At 35.4% G+C, this 15,805-nt stretch overlaps 1 long non-coding RNA gene across 1 annotated transcript; it reads left to right on the top strand.

The window, feature by feature from the left end:
* The first annotated feature begins 202 nt into the window (after nt 1–202).
* LOC120068516 (uncharacterized) lies at nt 203–10,392 on the top strand. The gene is made up of 2 exons (XR_005479218.2): nt 203–746; nt 4,628–10,392. It is a non-coding gene; the product is annotated as an uncharacterized LOC120068516 (long non-coding RNA).
* Nucleotides 10,393–15,805: the final 5,413 nt, after the last annotated feature.

Genomic DNA, 15,805 nt, shown 5'->3' with positions numbered 1-15,805 from the left:
ACTTGTATTTTCTGATTTTCTGTTGAATTTTATTGATTTTTTATGTATTTGAACTTCTATTCTTTAATGTTGGGCTTTTAAAGATAATTTCATTCAGGTCAAAGAAGAACTAAAGCTACACAATGGTAGAAGACAACTATGGGATTGAGTGTTTCTCCAATTGCCACGTCTTAATGCTGAAGGTAAGACATAAAGGTAAAGTAAACAAAAATCCCTTTCTTCACTTTGCTCTATAAAGGAAAATTGCCTTTGTGAACCCTCTCCAATGGCGATATGAATTTCATGAAGGAGAAATCACATGCAGCATTGATACTGTGTAGAAGATGAAGGGAAAGAAGAACAAAGACACAAAGATTACGTGGTTTGGTGATGAAAAACACCTATATCCACAAGAAGGAAAAACTTCTTGAAGAATTTCAAAGATGAGTACAACTCTCAAATCTCTCTATCTCTCTATTTAATCTCAGAATTTCACTTTGATTTATTTTTTAGAGATGAATCTCCTTTTTATATTACAAAGAAGATTTTTTACTGAATATGTTAGAGAGGTATTTTTAACTAAGAGTTACCGTTGGTATCATACTTTACAATCTCCACCTCGATGCCAACGAACAAATTTTCTTCTGTTCCTTCCAATAATCCTGTTCTATCCTTTTTCAAGTAGGTCGAAGCTGATTAGCTCAAAGAATTTTTTAAACTTGAGCTTGATCAATGAATTGGTCATCAGGTCTACTACATTATCAAAAGTATGGACCTTCAGAACTTTGACTTCTTTTTGTATCATCTCTTGAACGAAACAAAATTTTATATCTATGTGTTTGGTCCAGTTGTGAAATAGAGGATTTTTTTTAACAAATGTATGGTGCACTGATTGTCACAGAATATTTTGATTGTTTTCTGTTGTATGCCCATGTCTAAAAGTAATCCTGTTAACTATAGACATTCTTTGATTGCCTTTGGTAATGCTATGAATTCAGATTCTGTAGTGGCTAAAGCAACTACTGACTATAGATTTACTTTCCAACTAAGGAGATTAAAGCCATATAGGAAACAATAGCCTGATAGGGACCTTCGTTTGTATAGATCTCCTGTATAGTCTGCATCCACATAGCCATATAATTTTGTTTCTGGATTATGACGGTTCTAATAGATGAGACTAGCTTCACTTGTTCCCTTTAGATACCTTAGTATCCATTTTGTTGCTTTTTAGTGCCTTTTCAGGGTTAGCCATGTACCTACTTATCAAACTAGTTGCATACGATAAGATTGATCAAGTAGAAATCATTAGTTACATAAGGCTTCCCCCTACCTACTATAGAGTATTGATCCCATTTGATTTTTATGATCAATATCTATCTCCTTTGGAGAATTAGTTGCTGAGATTTTAAATTTTTGAGCAATTGAGGTAGTCACTAGTTTAGCTTCATTTAATGAAATCTTTTTATTACTTTTTCACAATAAGCTTGTTGATTGATGTATACAAGTGACTATTCTCTATTTCTTGTGATGTCAATCCCAAAGATTTTTTTAGACTCTCCCAAATCCTTCATGTCAAACTCTTTCTTTAGAAGATCTTTGACATGATTTAGGTCTTGTTTAAAACTCCCAATTAACAACATGTAATCAACATAGAGAAGTAGGTAGACTTTGTCCCTGTCAGACTTAACATTCACATACACATCATTGTCAAATGAACTTCTCTTAAACCTATTGTCTACTATATAATCATTAAGTCTCCTGTACCAGAATCTTGGAGACTTTTAGTAAATAAATGGACTTGTTTAGCAAGCAATATAAGTCTTCTTTACCCTTTTCTTCATATCCCTTAGGTTGGATCATATAGATAGTCTATTCTAGATGTTTATGTAGGAAGGTTGTTTTGACATCTAGCTAATTTAACTCCAAGTTGTTCTGAGTCACTAAGGATAATAAGAGTCTGATTGATGTTTGCTTCACCATTGGAGAAAATATTTCAGAATAATCAATCCCCTATCTCTGAGTGTAGCCTTTAGCTACTAACCTAACCTTATATTTAGGTTTATGAAGGCCATATATACCTTCTTTTAGTTTGAAAATCCACTTTGATGCTATTGGCTTGTATCTTTTAGGAAGAGGGGCTAGAGACCAAGTTTCATTAGTTGTTAATGACTCAATCTTTTCATTCATAGCTATTATCCATCTTCTAGCATCAGAACCATTCACTGCTTCCTCAAAAGAAAATGATTCATCATTTGTGGGAGCCACTGATGCACTTGTCTGTCTCTAAGTAGTGAATACAACTCAAATCAGTTTTAACTTTTTCTAATTCACCATGTCAATTGTTTCTTCCTCAGATTTTTTTGTTCATCTTGTGTATTAGAACTAGAGGATTGATCTGGTGGATTCTCCACCTCAATTTCATTAGTCATACATTTAGGAAAGCAATCTGACTTCTCTTGCCTCTGCATAAACATTTTAGATCCTCTTAAAATTACATTCTTGCTATTAATGAATTTTTTTTTTCATAGGGTGCCACATTCTAAAGCCTTCAACTCCATCAATGAAACTAACAAACATATATTTCATAGCTCTAGCCTTTAATTTCCCCTGATTATGATGAACGTATCCCACGCAACCAAAAATATTTTATGTTGTCTATGTTATGAGGGTGTTTAGTCCATTTCTCTTCAGGTGTTAGGAAATTTAAAGAAGTATGAGGGCACTTATTAAGTGTATAGACTGTGTATGAAGTTGCCTCTGCCAAAACTTCTCATGTAGTATTGCATAAGATAATAGAAATCTAACCCTATCCATAATAGTTCTGTTTAGCCTTTCTACAACTCCATTTTGTTGGGGAGTGTATCTAATAGTTCTATGCCTAATTATGTCCTATTCTTTGCAATACTTGTTAAATCCTTACCACAAATTCTAGGTTGTTATTTGTTCTTATGTATTTGACTTTTTTCATTGTTTGATTTTTAATAATTGTTTTCTACTCCTTAAACTTATCAAACACTTGATCCTTAGTTTTAAGGAAGTAAACCCAACTTCTTGTAGAATAATCATCAGTTACAAATAGTAAGTACCTTAATCCACTTAGTGGGAGAGGAGAGGTTGGCCCCTAAAGATCTGAGTGGATATAGACTAGAATTCCCTTTGTGGTATGTTGGGACTTGATGAAACTATACCTTGTAGCTTTGCCAAGAATGCAATACTCACAGAAGGTGAGTTGATCACTAATGCCATTAGGAAATAACCCTTGTTTAGGTAAGGCTTGAAGACCCTTCACACTAATGTAAGTCAACCTTTTATGCCATATATCACCTTCTGTTACGGTAATATTAGCCAATGTATCAACAGTATTTATCATCTCTACACCCTTGATTATGAAGACTTCATTCACCTTTTCCCCAGCCAGAATAACTTTTCCATCTTTGATTACTTTAAAAGTTCCTCATTTCTTCTTGTATTCATAGCCAATTGAGTTCAACATCCTTAAAGAAATGAGATTCCTCTTAAGGTTAGGCACATGCCTTACATTCCTTAGGAGTTTGATTGATCCATCCTTTAGTTTTAGGGAAACCGAACCAATCCCAATTATTTTTTAAACTTCATTATTTCCCATATACTCGAGTTCTTCTTCTATTTCTTTATAGATGTTAAACCATGTTTTAAAAGGGGACATGTGGAATGTACAACCCGAATCTAAAACCCAGTCATGGTTTTCTAATGGGCTGGTTAGATTAACTTTGTCTTGAATGCATCTGAAGACGTAATGGTGTTATCAACAATAGAGGCTTCAACTTGTTTATTTTTCTTTTTCTTTTGATTTTTCCTCTTAAGGATGTAGCAGTCCTTAATTAGATGACATTCCTTCTTACAATAGTTCCATCTAATCTTCTATTCGTTGGTATTTTCTTCATTTGACTACTATTTTGCATTCTTTTTGTGATTGTTCTTAGATTTTTTTTTAGCAAATAAGCCTCCAACAACTGGTTGCTCTTTCTTTGTGGCATTTAATCTCATTTCTTTGGGTTTCAAGGCTGAAATTATTCCATTTGTAGGAATTTATTCTCTTCAATACTTCAATGTATTTTTAACTTCTTTATAGGCTTTTGGAAATTTAAAGCACAAATGTTATGTTTTCATCTCTAATTATTCACCGAGATTTTTAAATTTGGAAACAATCTTCTTAAAGTCATCAAGGTTATCTGATAATGATTTTGAAGAATCTATCTTAAAAGTGAGACAACTTTACCTTAACTTACATATTGTTCAATAGATCCTATGTGATATACAACTCTTCTAGTTTATTCCACATATTGAATTTCATTTCTTAATTAATCACTTGACATAGCACACTGTCACTAAGATTCAAAACAAGAGTACCATATGCTGCTAGTTCCATTTTTTTTTTGTGTTAATGTGTTCGGTAATTTGGATGTGTCTTGAATGGCTCTATGAGTCTTTTGCTGGCCTCAAATCGCTTTGATTTTGGCTTTCCATAAGCTAAAATCACCCTTACCATCGAATTCTCTACTTCTACCTTGTGAAAACTATCTTTGCTTAGTTCTTAATTCTTGATTCTTCAAGATTTGAATTCTTTGACTCTAATTGGCTCTAATACAACTTTTGTTGGGCTTTTTAGGATAATTCCACTAAGGCCAAATAAGAACTAAAGCCACACAAGGGTGGACAATTGTAGGATTGAGTATGTCTCCAATTGCCGCATCTCAAGGCTGAAGATAGGCCAAAACGATAAAGTAAACAAGGATCCCTTTCTTCATTTCTGCTCTGTAAAGGAAAACTTTCTTTGTGAACCCCTTCCAATGGTGATATAAATTTGATGAACAAGAAATCACATGTAAGATTGATACTATGTAGAAGATAAAGGAGAAGAAGAATAGAGACACAAAGATTACATGGTTCGGTGATGAAAAACACCTATATCCGTGGGAAGAACAACTTCTTAAAGAATTTCAAAGATGAGTACAACTCTCTGTTGGATATTTCATTTCTCGACTTCTATTTTTCCAAGGCATTAGTTTCTGTAGATGTCTCAAAAATTGTCTTAACATCGGTGTCAGACAACACACTGTTTTTCTACAGAATATCTCTTTCTAATCTGAAAATATTCGGCAAACTTGTTTTGCCTGATATTTTCCTTTATTGAGATGTAGCTTATCTTCTCCATATTGCGAGTTGTTTCATTTTCTAGATTCGTTTATAAAAGAAGTATTATGTTGATTTTTAAATGGAGTCATTCTTGTTCACTGCTTTTGTTAATCAAGTAAGAAGCGTTTTTTGTTCTATGATCATTGTGTGTATCGTTGTGTTCTTACTTATTGCTTACTATTTCGCTATGCAAATTCTTCATCCGATGATTGCAACACATATAAGATAATCATAGTCTTAGGGGGAGCTAAATTATTGCTTCCGGAGAAGAGATTCACAGTCTTTCTTAGGTAACTGCCCCAGATGTAGGTCTTTTTTTGCCGAAATGGGTTACCAACTCCTGTGTTCATTACTTGTCTTTCTGTTGTTAGTATTCTAAGGTTACAATAATTGTCAATACTTTTTGTTTAACATCTAATTTACGTGTGACGATTCATTCTAACACCTTTTCAATTGGTATAAGAGCGGGTCACCTTTATTTTTGGTGTCTCGATCATGAACAGGATCAAAGAAGGTGGTTCTATCACTCGTCCTCTGTTCTTGGATGATACAGGCTATTCTTACTGGAAATTCGCATGATAGCCTTTTTTGTGATAGTAAGACATGGAAGGCAGTGGTTACTGGACGGTCTCATCCAACCACTAAAACAGATGATGGGAAGGAATTTTTAAAACTAGATGTTCAGTGGTCAGAAGCTAAAGATGAGGCGTCTTTAGGAAATTCGCATGTCTTAAATGCCATATTTAACGGCATTGATCGTAACATTTTACATTGATTAATACATGCATTTCTACAAATGAGGTGTGGGATATTCTATCCATTGCTCATGAAGAAATGTCAAAAGTCAAATTGTCAAGGTTGCAGTTGTTGACATCAAAGTTCAGGAATCTCAAAATGCATGATGATGAATCTATTGTTGAGTTTAATGTTCGACTGTTGGACATTGCTAATGAGTCTTTTTCTTTAGAAGAGAAAAAATTCAGAAGAAAGATTGGTTCAAAAGGTATTGAGATCTCTACCCAAAAAAATTGATATGAAAGTAACTTCTATTGAGTAGGCCCAAGATATATCATCACTGAAAATTGATGAGCGTTTTGGGTCCTTGCTTACTTTTGAGATGTCCCTGGATGGAAAGCCCGAGAAGAAGAATAAGGGAATTACCTTACAATCCTCAGTTGATGATGATCATGAAGGCTCTAACTTCTTTGCTTTCAAAATAATTCAACCTTGTTCTCAAATGATTTGGAAAGAAGTCTTACAATTTCAATACTAAAAATCATAAGTATGATGGTTCTCTTTCTATTAAGCAAGTCAAGATCCAAAGTAATAAGAAGGAAGCTGACAAGCCTGGTCCCATAAACCTCCAAAAGGAAAGATCATTCAAAAGCATAGAGTGTGAAGGTTATGGTCATTTTCAAGCAGAATGTCCTCGCTTCTTGAGAAAGCAAGGAAAAAGTTATGAATTAAGCCTTTCTGATGATGAGTCTGAAGTCAGCAGTGACTCAGAAGAGGATGTCAAAGCGCTTGTCAGTAACATCTCATCTAACTTCTCGTCTTGTGAGATTTTGGAGTATGATGCATATGCAGAAAATGTTTAAGACATGGTAAATCATGTGCTACAGATCCTTCTTTTCAAGCTCTTTTTATTAAATGGCAGGATGATAACAAAGTTCTTGATGTGCAAAAACAAAGAATTGAAGCCTTGATGACCGATAACCACAGGCTTATAACAACTATTGTAGATTTGAAGTGTGAGCTTTCTTAAGTTAGAGCTGAAAAGGACTCAGTGTGCAAAAATGTTAGAATGTTGAACACTGGTATTGAGTCCTTAGAGAAAATTCTGAAAAAAGGAAAAACAGCTAGTGATAACACTGGACTTTGATTTCTCAAAACTGGGAGTCGGCATAATAGACAGTCTTAGTCCAAAGGGAAACAAAAGATTGAGTTTGTTAGAGCTAAGGATCCAGAGTCTTATGGACTTAATGGCACATCTTCTAGCAATTCAGCATGGGATGCCAACAGAGTGTATAGACCAAGATGGATTTGTCACTACTATAGAAGAATGGGTCATAAACGACCTTTTTGTTATCAACTGTCGAGTTGTCTTCACAGATCCTCAAACTTTAGAAATGCTTCTCACTTCCCTAAAATAACATTGAAAGGAAATCAAAAGCCAAACAAGATTTAAAGGGTTAAAAATGTCCAAAAGACTTGCAACATTATTCTCACTTCCCTCATATCCTTAGCTAAAGGAGACTAGTACTTTGATAATGAGAGTTCTCATCACATGACTGATAATAAGAATTATATATCTGAACTCAAACCAGTCAGCTCGAGAAAGGTGACTTTTAGAGATGGTGCTTGTGGCAAGATCACTGGGAAAGAAAACTAAATTATATGAGTCTTACACCATTGAATGATGTAATGTTGGTTGAAGGGCTTACTGCCAATCTAATTAGTATCAGCCTGCTGTGTGATCAAGGGTTGTGTGTTAACTTTTCTAAAGATAAATATATTGTCATAGACGATGTTAAAGTTCTTGTCATGACACGTATGTGTTCCTCTGATAATTGTTATCTGTGGAATTCTGACAATGTTTCACATGTTTTTTATCTCTCTAGACAAGATGAAGTTAGTCTATGGCATAAATGTCTTTGGCATGTGAGCATGAAGACTATACAAAAGACTCTCAGCAAAAATGCTATGTCTGATCTCCCCTCATTACCTATTTCCACTCGAATTATCTGTGGTGATTGTCAATCAGGTTAACAGACCCACACTTCTCATAAATAGATATCTCATGTTAAGTCCTCACGAATCTTGGTATTGCTTCATCTTGACCTTATGGGACCTATGCCATCGGAAAGTTTAAGAGATAAACGCTATATTTTAGTTGTGGTGGATGACATTTCCTGATACACTTAGGTTCATTTCTTTCGTGATAAATCAGATACCTTTTATGTTTTTCAAGCTTTTTGTCTTCAGTTACACACGAGAAAAATCTTAACGTGATATGAGTTAGAAGTAACCATGGTAGGGAGTTTGGAAACTCTTAATTTACTGAGTTATGTGAGTAAGCTAGATTTCACCATGAATTCTTAGCCCCCATCACTCCCCAACAAAACAAGGTTGTGGAAAGAAAGAATCGGACTCTTAAAGAGATGGCTCGCGTAATGTTACATGCCAAACATATACCATTCCAATTTTGGGAAAAAGTCTTAAACATAGCATGTCACATACACAACAGAGTTGTTCTGCGACCAGGAAACTCGAGCACAATTTAAGAAATATAGAGAGGGAGAAAACTGAATGTAAAATACTTCCATATTTTTTGCACTGCTTGTTACATCCTTGCTGATAGAGAAGCTAGACGAAAATGGGATTTCAAAACAGATAAAGGCATATTTCTTGGATATTCCACAAATAGTAGCACTTATCGGGTCTGTAACAAGCGAATTGTTGTATGATTGAATCTATTAATGTTGTGGTTGATGATGTTGTAGAGTTTTTAGATTCCACCTCTATGGAAGAAGAAGAAGAATCTAGTGTCATTACTTTTGTCAACTCAGATGTCTCTAACAACTCATCTGACATGTTGATGACATGCAGAAATGCATGTCATCTTAGGCCTTTTATTTAGAATGCATAGGTAAGAATGGGGATCTTAGAGATAAGCTTTGTTTGCTTCACACAGCATTAGAACCCTACATATTAGATTTGCATGCATCCAGGAAGTAGGATAAGGGGTTATGCGACAGCCACGTTCATGCAGCGAGAGCTAGTGAGCTGGTTATGGAGGTCTAAGCAGGCATAGGCTTCTCGACAATATCACAGATACACCGCATATGTCCTAGAGTTAGGTTCATGTGTGTGTAGTATGATTGCATGGTTTGCGTTGACTAAGGTTGTCCTTATGGTCACTCTTAAGGGTTGCAATGAAAACATCTCTGCATTTTATCTACTTTCCCATTCATTTGTTTCATGTCAATTGTAGTCGTATCTCTACCTTTCATGCATATTCTCATTGCATTGTCTGTTAGATAGGAGTAGGAGTAGGATTAACTTAGCAACATCTCTTCCATTATTTTATTTAAACCGACGCATGCACATTACCACATACATATGGCTACAAGTCCCTGTGTTCGACCTTGGATTACCCGAGAAACTTGCATTCGCGTTATACTTGGCGTGAGCGCAAGAAAACTTGTGGCAGGACGCATGGTCATCACATACATTCATTAACACATTATCAGACCAACGCATGACCATCGACGCATGACTATCAACGCATATCTTAGGAAAATGCATCGCATACCGCATTCACGAGATTTTGGTTGTCGAGTAAAATTGACTTCTAATTTCCCGCCATCACATGTCAACTGACATTATTTCTAAAACTTCAGTGGTAGAAGATAAGCCTGATCCCGAAGAGGCTGAAATGAGTAATAGACATCTTTCCAATAGGATTCATAAGAATCATCCCCCTAGCAACATCATTGGTATTCATGAAGAAGGGGTGACTACTAGAAAGAAAGACAAAGTTGATTACCTGGAGATGATTAGTAATACTTGCTTCGCCTCTTCTATTCAGCCAAAAAGTGTTAAAGAAGATCTTAAGGATAAGTGCTAGGTCAATGCCATGCAAGAAGAGCTTAGGCAATTTTTGAGAAACGGTGTTTGAACTCTTGTTCCCAGGTTAGAATCTGTGAATGTAATTGGCACAAAGTGGATTTTCAAGAACAACACTGATGAGAATGACAATGTCACTAGAAATAAAACCAGACTAGTGGCATAGGGGTATACTGAAATAGAAAGTGTGGATTTTGATGTAACCTTTGTTTCTGTTGCAAGACTTGAAGCCATCAGACTATTGCTTGGTATTTCTTGCCTTTTAAAATTAAAATTATATCAAATGGATGTTAAGTGCACTTTCCTGAATGGTTATCTAAAAGAGGAAGTGTATGTTGCTCATCCCAAATGACTCGTAGATCCTTCTTATCCTAATTATGTCTATAAACTCAACAAAGCTCTTTATAGAGGACTCAAACAGGCACTCAGAGCCTAGTATGAACATTGAACACATTTTTTTGTCAATAATGGGTACATGTGAGGAGGAGTTGATAAAACTCTTTTTGTGAAGAAATATGATGAGAATTTTGTAATTGTCCAAATTTATGTTCATGACATTATTTTGAGGGAAAAGGTCTTAGGAGATGGTTGAGCACTTTGTGAAATAAATGCAACAAGAATTCGAGATGAGCATGGTAGGGAAACTGTCTTATTTTCTGGGATTTCAGATTAAAAAATTAAAAGAAAGAATTTTTATTAAAATATGCCAAGAATTTAGTAAAGAAATTTGGTCTTGAAAATGCTGTGTTAAAAGAACTCCTACTCCAATTCATGTGAAAATGACAAAAGACCTCGGTGCAACTCAAGTTGATAAGAGTCTCTACAAAAGCATCATTAGGAGCTTGCTCTATTTAACTGCAAGCATACCTGATATTGCTTTTGTTGTTGACATGTGTGCAAGATATCAATTCTATTCTAAAAACAGTCATTTGCTTAGTGTTAAAAGGATAATCAAATATGTACATGGCATAAGTGAGTACGGTTTACTATACTCATTTGATACAAGTAGCTCTCTAATTGGCTATTGTGATGCTGATTGGGCAATGAGCTCAGAGGACAAAAAAAAGTAAGTTTGGAGGATGTTTCTTTCTTGGGAATAACCTGATTTCTTAGTTCAGTAAGAAGAAAAGTTGTGTTTCCTTATCGACAATAGAAGCTGAATATATTGCAGCAAGGAGTAGTTATACTCAATTGATGTGAATGAAGCAAATGTTACAAGAGTATGATGTCTCATAAGATGTCATGATTCTTTACCAACAACTTGAGTGCAATTAGTGTATCCAGAAGTCCTGTTGAGCATAGTCGTACTAAACACATAGACATCAAACACCATTTTATATGTGATCTTATGGAGAATAAATAGATCATGCTAGAACACATCAATATAAAAAATTCAAATTGTAGACATTTTTACCAAGGCTTTAGATGTTGTTCATTTTGATGCCTTGAAAGATAAATCCTCTTCTGATGGTTCTCCAAGTAACATGCATGAGTTTATTGCTTTAACTAGAAACCCAAGGGATCTCTTAAATATGTTTGTTGAAGATCAAACTGATGTTTGGGTCCTTAAAAGTAGGGTTACAGATGAAAATAACCCTGTTTCTATTACTAGAAATTTTTAATCTGTCCTACTAGAATCTAGTTTGATTGTTGACAAAAATGTTGTTCCTGGTACTTTTGTGATGGAAAAAGTTTCGTTGCCTGATTTAGATGTGAATGCTTTGCATGATTTTATTGATAGAGTTATTTCTGAAATGATAGCTTCTATATCTACACTGACTGTTTGTAATGTGCCTGAGATTCTAGCAGAAAATGTTGATTAAGATGTTGTTCATGATTCTGTAAAATCTGTTGAGAAGGGTATCAATGTTTTCCTTGAGGCAATTGCATCAAGGTTTTGTGGATGGTGAAACAGATGTTGTTCCAGTGGTCTCTGAAAATGATGAAGGCTTGAAAGATGGTGTTCAGTCAAATGTTGATCATGTATCCCGAGATCTAAGTACTTAGAAGGAAGTTGCTTTTGAGCCTGTTAAAGAATCTGATTCTGATGATAACGTTCCTTTGTTTGAACTAACTAGTAAAAAAACTGTTAATGTTAAAAGTGTTGATAGTGGATCCTCTGGAACATTCGAGTCTGAGTCTAATCAGTATGAGTCCGAGAACATTTTTGATTCTTTGAAAGATAGTGATCTGAAGAGTTCTTCTGATGTTGATAAATCTACTCCATGTCAGGTTACTAGAGCTTCTGTCAAATCCAAAGGGAAGAAAGTTGTTTTCTCTAGACCGACTTCTTTAAATGTGTCATCAATTCCATTAGATGGTGTTTATTTTTATACAGAGTTAGTGTATACTTTGTGGAAATTTATGGTTCAAAGGAAAATTGTAGATGAAAAGAACTGTCAGATCGAACTCAAAACTATTTTGACCCTGTTAATCTAATTCTCCAAGCTCAACTTGATAAAACTGTGCTCAATTTTGGACCATTCTACTCTCAACTCGCAAGAGAATTTATTGTCAATCCCTATCTAAAATTTGAAAATCACAATAGTCACGACTTCTACAAAGTTTATGCAAGTAGATATCCATTTATCTTAACTGCAGATCTTATAAATAAATATATCAATAGAACCGTGCTTGCAGATGTTTCTGAAAAACGACCTTCATTGAGAAAGTTGGCTTTTGAATTAACTTGAAAGGCAAGGTGATCTTGGCCTAAGAAGGGACAGTTATCCATGTTGTTTTGAGCTCTAAATATTTTTTGCTTCACATAATTCGAATCTTCAACTGGTGTTCTTCCTCGCACAAATCAAACCTTTCTATTTCTCTTTCTACTCTAATATATCAGATCGGGATTGGAATTCCTTTTGATTTTGGACATTTTATCCTTAATCAGATCAAAGCCACATTGGGTCTCAAGCTATGAAGTTACCAATTTTCTATCCTCATTTGATTTGTGGAGTTTTACTTGCTCAGAAACCAGATCTGATTAATGTTAATGAACTTATTGGTTCTATTTCTATACTCATTTCAATCCATCCTAAGCTTCTGAAAAATTTTTATGTCTGATCTTACTGCTCCTTTTACTGCTACTTATGTTGATGGTGAAGGATCTCATACCGAGAGTTCCATGAGTGTGTTCGGATCGCTCTAATCTCACCATGACCGTAATACAAATAATATACATTCAACACTTACAGATCTGCAAATAAACTTTAATTAACGGCATGCTACTAACAACAAAAATAATAATGGAAAGAGTTCCATACCAGTTGAAAAATATCTTCAAAACTTCAAAACTCCAACATAGCGGAAACCCTCCAAGTGATTTACCAACGCCCAGCGGGCAACGTCGACTGCAGCAACACGAACAATGTGAACTCACGACTGCAACGGGGATGACACCACCACTAATGAGCCCCGGGTATTCTCGAAGTGAAAACCCAAAGGGTGGGCTTTGGTGAATTTGGTAGAGGACGGAGGAATAACGAGTCGTGCAGGCAATAAGTAAGTGGAAGAGAAAATGATGCTATCGTATAGCAGAAATGCTCATCGTCTAGAGGAGCTACACGATCGTGTAGGATTTGCTGAACGATTGTTTAGGAAAAGGTATACGATCGTTTAGCTAAATCGACACATTATACGATTGTTTAGAAAAGCTATCCGATCATCTAGGCGACAGTGTGTGATCGTTTAACGCGAGGTGGATGATCGTCTAGGTGGATAAGCGACTATCGTATAGGCTCTCGAGCGATCGTCTTCTTTCACAACGCGCGCTTCACGAATTCTCTTTCGGCGGTAGAAGAAATATTGAATGCACCATTCAAAATGAAAACTCTTTTCATTTTAACCCATCGGTTACCATAACTAACGCTGCCCACTACCCACGTCCAAACATGGAAAAATGATTAATTATCATATAATTAATCAATTACTTAATTAATAAATATAATTATATTATATTTATATCCTATAGTTTGATATCACATATCTACTATAGTAATTTCTCCTCTACTTGATATAAATCATATTTATATCTAATTTTCTCCAAAATAATGTATCTCATACATTTGCTAATTATATCATATATAATTAACCAATCCAATTATATCATATATAATCGAACTTCCTCTTGTCAATTTGAACATTTCAAATTAACCCAAATACTGGTTCTCGACTTTTATCCAAGCTACCTAGGGGACCTAATGGACCTGTGGCTCGAAGCTCCAACAGTACGTGAATAGCTGACTAAACTCTTTAGCCACAAGATCTATCATCCGTTAACTGTCAGTGATTCTACTAAAGACCAACAGTTAAACTCTTCTTACCACAGATATATTTCTATGTCCATCGGATATAATCAATCATGAGTATGACGACCCTTCACAGATGCTCGTAAGTACAATTGGGCCAAATTATCATTATACCTCTGTAGTTACATCTCACTCCTTAAGTACCACTGATTCTTCTAATGAACAATACAACATAGTCCAACTATGTGTGAACACCTCTTGGGCCAAGAAAAGGTGTGTGGCACCACATCGTTCAAGCCCCGAAATCAGCCATTAAAGGAGCCATCTATCTACTTACCCCTGTCACAGGGAAGAAGTGAATTCCATCTTGTGTAGCTGAGTTTCCAGGTCCCAAATTAGACGAATCCCCAAAATGGTAGGTTTGAATCGGCGAACTTGCCACTGCACCCATACAAATCAAAGGACCGCCCTCAATGGTAGGAGTTCCCAACTCACTCAGGATTGAGATCATGTGACCTATGGTCATCCTAGTGAAGTGAAGTCTCTATCATGGATGGTGTTATATAACGAGACGTTAACATTTCGTGGTCAGGTCTTATACAAACTCTTTGTATAGGACGCCCCCGTTCGCAAGTCCCCCAACATGAATGATCAGGATCAGACCATCTATGACAAGTCACAACACTTGTGACCATTCCACAAAGTGGGTCACATCCGTAGCATTACCAGGATAAGGTTTCCCTCTTTTATCCATATACTACAGACCATTTTGGTTATCACTCAAGATATGATCCACTTGTATGTCACCACATACATGTTTAAGCCACATACAGATAACTAGGGATTTTATGTTTATTGGTTTGTGGTAAAGCAAATAAAATAAGCAATTGAGAAAAATACAATATGTGAAGTAAATATCATATATTAACAACACAAGCGTTTGTACATACTGTTTACAAACTCCAGGACACGAGACTTTAGGGCATCCAACCCCAACAGATGGACTTAGTCAGACTCTGATCGAGTCTTCTTTTGGTAGTCGAGTACCGCATCAACTTTCTTCTGCGGTCAAAGAGATTGATGATTGGATTTTGAAACTCCAAGAGCGAAAAAAGACTGTTGTCGAGATGCTGCACACAATACGTGTAACATTGGCAAGATCTGCTGAGGCATCCTCCTCTCATGCACATTCCTAATTTTTTTTAGTCAGAAAAGGGGAGGATGAGTGTAGTTGGTGTTTGTTTGTTGGGGTCTTGTCGTTACTTATTCTACTTTCTTGAAAACTATACTTATGATGGTTTTGTGGTTTGTTTCTTGTTGGTTTACATTGGTGGTATTGTGGTTTGAAGACTTTGTTGTTTTTTAGCTATTAAGCACTGGTTTTGATGTTGTTTTTGTACTTGTTAAGTCTTTATTCTTGACAACCAGGTGTGTTGAATTTATTGAGGGGGCAGGAGGCTTGTTAGAGATTTCATTTATTGGCTTCATATTTTTCTAAGGCATTAGTTTCTATAGTGGTTCAAAAATAGTCTTAACATCGGTGTCAGAAAAAAGATTATTTTTCTGCAGAATATTTCTTTCCAATCTAAAAATATCCAGCAAATTTGTTTTGTCTGATATTTTTCTTTATTGAGGTGTGACTTATCTTCTCCATATTAGGAGCGGATTTGTTTAGAAAATAATTATTATGTTGATTTTTTAAGGGAGCCATTTTTATTCGTCGTTTTTGTTAATCAAGCAAGACGAGTTTTTGTTCTATGGTCATTGTGTGC

Source organism: Benincasa hispida, chromosome 12, assembly GCF_027475165.1.
Source record: "Benincasa hispida cultivar pf3 chromosome 12, pf3_genome.v1.1, whole genome shotgun sequence".
Taxonomy (NCBI): domain Eukaryota; kingdom Viridiplantae; phylum Streptophyta; class Magnoliopsida; order Cucurbitales; family Cucurbitaceae; genus Benincasa; species Benincasa hispida.
Note: the sequence above shows the minus strand (reverse complement) of the source record. Positions and strands in the feature narration are given on the sequence as shown.